Source organism: Bidens hawaiensis, unplaced genomic scaffold (assembly GCF_021521415.1).
Source record: "Bidens hawaiensis isolate Kalapana, Puna unplaced genomic scaffold, B.hawaiensis_p1.1 tig00031203_1, whole genome shotgun sequence".
Lineage (NCBI taxonomy): Eukaryota > Viridiplantae > Streptophyta > Magnoliopsida > Asterales > Asteraceae > Bidens > Bidens hawaiensis.
In genome coordinates, this window is record NW_027495258.1 from 5,672 (window position 1) to 11,342 (window position 5,671).

Sequence of the window (5,671 nt, forward strand, 5' to 3'; positions counted from 1 at the left end):
CGCCGAGGAGTGGGTTCCTCGCGCTGGGATTTGCACATGAACTCAAAGTGAGTCACGCGCACGAGTCCAAACGGATGGACTTGGGATATATGAATCCCATAGAACTTCAGCAGTGCACCCACAAACCTTGTCATCGGGAGACGAAGGTTGCAGTGGGTGAAAAAGTGGCTATATAGGGATATATAGCCGGCAGGCGGGTCCGCCGCCGTTTGCCCGGACCTAGGCAACATGCAGCCAAACAGGGTGGGAAAGCCCTGAGAGGTGATGAGGTGGTCGAGATCTGCCTGCTTCAATTTGCAGGGGATTTCATTCCACCTTTTGGTGGCCTTGGTCCTCCCTACTTCCTCCGATGTGGTCTCAACAACCTTCTTCCCCTTCCCCTTTTGCTTCAATGTCGACATCACCACAGATTTCACACGGCGTCTTCGAGAGGCAACGGAGGTGATTGAAGGGCTAGACGAGTATGAACTATCAGACATACAACTGCAATAGCCGATAATCGAGGATTCGAATCGATATAAACACTCAAATCAGAATGTGAAAGCAGAAACTTGAATTTTAGCAACAATGAAGATGAAGATAAAAATTTCCTAAGGGCCTGCTTTTATAGGCCCAGGAGAGAGAAATGTGGCAGCTGATCGGATTTCACGCGCCCCCACTCGCAGGGGCAAGCCAACGAAGGCGCGACACGTGTCCCTAACAGCTGTGTGAGGGGACATAAAGATGTAACCGACCTGCCACGGAACAGAGACGCGCCCCCACTCGCAGGTACTAACCAATGCGAGTGCGACACGTGTTCAAGACAGCTGTGTGAGGGGACATGAAAGGCAACTGTAGCACCTCGAGCACACGAAACGTCTGACACGTTAACGGCGCACGTCATCACCAACCAACCACGTGTTTGGACCTTTCGTTTTCAACCAAATGGATAGAACTTCGCGCGACGATGGAAACAACCAAGAAAACGACAAAACCCCCTTTAAAAGGACAATTCAGTGAGTCTAATATCTATCTTACCGCGCTCGCGCAAGATAAGACACACATTAGACTGGGGGGGCTTGAAGAGGTATGTACCCGCCTCAACACCAAGCAAGGCGGGTCAACCCACAAGATAAAGACATTATGAAGGCACAAAGCCAAAACCCAGGCGCATGGCGCATACAAAACATGCTCAGGCATCATATGCTCGCGCATCACATATGCGCGCGGCGCATCAACGCGCGGCGCATATCACATGCTCTTGCACATCACATATGCTCGCGCGTCACATATGCGCGTGGCGCACCAGCGCGCGGCGCATATCACACGCTCATGCATATCACACCTGCACATGAAATATCTGCGCGTGAGAATAAAAAGAAGACTTCGCGCATCCTCAGGATGGGCGCATATCACACGTGCACATAATCAACCTCGTCCTTATCCAAATCAGGATTAGGGCAACCTTGATTGTGCACGTCAGACAATCTTCCAGAAGGCATCTTTTTAAGGAGTAAGAATATGCTGATGTTGACAGCTGCCAAATGAAAGGTCGACAACTCAGCATGACACCTGTGCTACCACATGATTACAACCAACGAGAAAGCGCCAGGTGTCCCAGAGGACACGTGGCGCAGTGCGATTGGAGGAGGCCAACGAGGCTGAGCCCAACCAGTGGAAACCCTAGCACTATAAAACAGCATCAACTCCACTTTGATGACACATTCACACTCAATCATTGACAGTTACAAGCAGTGATATCACATTCAATCATATTGAATTATATTCACTCACAGTCAGTTACAGAAAACACACAGTCACACAATCAAGAGTATTCAGCGATTCAGCAATACTCTTGAGATTCACTGACTCACACATTATTATCTTCTCCACAAAGATACTGATTCTCACGCCGGAGGGTTACCCCAAAGAGGACCCCTCTGTCCCTTTCTGAGGGGTAAGTAACGGCGCTGTTCATTTTGTAGGTGGAAGAACACGGATCCAGAAGAACCATCGGTGAAACAGTTTAATCATACCCGAGGAAAGTAGATCTGCTACCAGTGAGTAGATCCACGTTTCTTCAATCGTGTCAAATATGGACATTAGTGGACCACGGGGATTCATAGAAGACAATCAGGCATCCACAAAATGATGGACATGAATTTAGTATTTTTGATGTTTAAAACGTTTAAAACTAGTGAACCTTTTAAAAACATTTAATTCAAAGTCACAGATCTATGGTTTACCATATCATGTAAATGGCGTAACATCTTGGATTAAAAAGTGTGAGGCGAACAAAAACAAGGATGTCCTCAGCCAAGGCGAGCAGCGAAAAGCGTTAAAGCGAACGCTTTTGAACACGAAACGACCGTATTTTAAGAAATATTTAATTATTTTATAAGCCACAAATTATATACAAACCACGTGATAATATATATTAACGTCTAAAACATCAACACATATATATCTCAAAATTCCAAAAGTAGTGTAGAACAATTTTTCAAGTACCACATTACTCGTTCAAAATATTAAAGTAGCATAAAAATAAGTTATCGAGTACCAAATTACTTGAAAATTTTTCAAAAAAAAAAAAAAACTACTCTAAAGTGTTTCAACTTTCATACGTTTATGCCAAATGTGAAAAATCTCAAAATGATTAACTAGTTCAAGTGACTCGTGTGACTTCTTGAGAAAACTTCGTAATAATAACATGACGGATATGTGATAATTTTTACACCACATTTCCATATCTTACAAGCATCTTTTTTTTTTGTGTGATTGGCTATCATCTTACTATTATATTAAAGCAAGACCATGTAGACACATGTCATCTTTTTAAAATGTTTACATAGGATAACACATATTTTCAAAATTAAACCATATTTAAATCTATTAAATTAATATGCTATATTTATTATTATTATTATTTTTAAAATTCCTGAATTAAATTTTTATTAACTCTCATTTAATCGTGATTGCCAAAATAAAATAAAATGCTTAATGTTTATTTATTTATTACGTCTTTTAAACTAATTTTTAAAATACTTTATTTCAAAATATTATTATTATAAAGATCCATTTGATTTGTGTAAAACAACTAACATATGGTTAATCTATTTAAAGTCTATTTTCAAGTGTTTGTATATCTAAATACACAGAATTTGCCTTCTATGAAAATTTAGTTAAGCTTAACTTGATTCTTAATTTATTTACCATTTTAAAATTAAAGTTATCATTTCGTACCATTAAATTGTATATAAACATCTTTTTTATTGATGTTATATTTTTTATTCAGCCCGTGTATTACACGTACTAACCTAGTACTTTATAAATATGAAAAACCAGTGTATACCCGACGTTGCTTCGGAGCAAGTCAGTAAAACCCGAGCAATAGTATGTCGGTCGTAAGAGTTGAGGCGGTAAGTTGACTCGAATTCAGTTGGTTTCGGTTACGTATTTTATTGTACCTGAACTAAACCAAAATAAAAACAAAAAATAATAAAAGGTAGGCCACTGGGGTGGCGTCGGTCGGTAAAACTCGGGCGCTGGTAAAACTTGATTGTTGTCGATCCCGAGTGTAAAGTGTTGAGGCAGTGAGTCTATGCAAATCTGGTTGATTTCTGTCACGTTCGTCACGGTAACGGAACTAAAAAAAAAACAAACCAACAAAATCGGCATTCGGTAGGTTTTCTTTATGTTTGTTACGATACATAAACTAAAACAAAATGCGTTGAGTCTATTCGAATTCGGCTGGTTTCCGTCACGTTTGTTACGGTACCGAAACTAAAATAAAACAAAACAAAAAACAAAAGTGATATTCAGTCGGTTTTACAGTACTGTAATTAAAACAAAACATAAAATAAACTTGAAAGATGGTTGGTTTCTTTTCGTTTTATCGAAACTAAAACAAACCAAAAAAAAAACAAAAGAAAGAAAACACATTGACCAATAAGGTGCCGTGAAGCGGCCCAATCAAGACTTTACGGCCCCAAACTTCTTGATTGTATTATTATTATTATAACAGTCTCATTAGTTTTAAAATATTAAAAATTAGTCGTCTAGCATTTTTTAAGTTTGAAAAAAAGTTACCGATAAATAGTTTAAAATAGAAAAAGCTTGCACAATAGTAACTTAACTATTCTAAACTTTTTTTTATTAGGGTATGTTTGGTTGGAGATAATGGAATGAACAGGGAATAAAATGAGAAAATGAATGGAATGAACAAGGGAATAAAATGGATCATTACCATTCTTTTATCTTGTTTGATAGCTTATGGGAATAAAATAAATTATTACTTTATGTTGTTTGGTATATTGTAGGAATGAAATAGAAATAATAAAAAACACTCCTATCTTAAAATACTTTTTACAAAATAAAAAAAAAACTTCAATGGCGACCGTGGTAGCTCCGACACAAAAATGGTGGTGGCGATGGCGATAGCGGCGGCGGTGGCGGTGGTGTTGACGAAGTTGGTGGTGGTGCCAATGGTAGTGGCGGTGGTGGTTGTTAGGTGGTGGTGTAGTTGAGATAGTAGGGTGAATGAGGAATGGAATGAAAAAAAAAGAAGAGGGGTGAGAATGAATGGTTTTGATGGAATGGGATTCCATGTATAATGAATGATTCCATTCCATTAAGTAACCAAACACTACTTTTTTCATTCTCACGTAATGAATCATTCTATTCCTACTGTTATTCCTTCAAACCAAACGCTACCTTAGTATTTGAAACTATCCCAATACTTAAATGCAATGACGGATCTTGAACATTTAGTATGAATGGGCCGAAAGTCACGAGACCCAAAAAATTTTATTCCTACTTCTATGTTTCGGGCCGGCAATCCGATTCGGGTCGGGTCAAATAATAAAAATTCTATAGTCAGTCATTCAACTAAAACACTAATTCAATTATTCAACTAATCATTCTTACACATAAAAATCCAATATTTTAAACAAACAAAGACAAGAAGCGGGGCAGAAGATGAGTACTTGAAAAAAAATAACAACTCAGAGCGATGACCTTTAATATCTTTAAACTCATCAATTACGGATGTCGAATCAAAATTTCAACAAGTTCTCTTTCAATATAAATCACTAGTTTTCTCATGATGATTAACCAAACACGTATCACCACAACAAACAAACATTCTTATAAATTTCACACATTTAACACCACAAATTAGAAAAAATATAATAGAATAATCCTTTGCTTTTAAGTTTTAATTAAATCAAAACACATCAAATTCACATTTAAATATTAAATTCACATAATCAAAAGACTCGCATTTCTAATTCATGAAAGGAGACCAACTTCAAGCACTAATTCTTCCAATATTTTCAAACCCTCACATAACAAACCGGAAAATAAAAAAGCCGGACTTGTTGCTTGCCTAATGTCTAAATTGATTCGTGAGCACTCGTTACTCGACCATGGTTTAGTAGTCCGAGTCTTCTTCGAACGACCTGCTTTTGCTTCTTCAACTTCTATTTTCACACCTTAATGCCAAAGCAAAAACTCTTCTACTTCAGTTGTCCGATTAAGGTTGGGAGTGTGGACTTACTATTAGGTTTTTTTAAAATCATTTGGGCTTGGATTTTTTTGTTTTAAAAAAATTGGCTTATGGGAATTTCTTTAAGTTTATTAGGTAAATGGTTTCTCGTTCTTCGGCTTTAACGAATTTATTTTAAAAACAAAT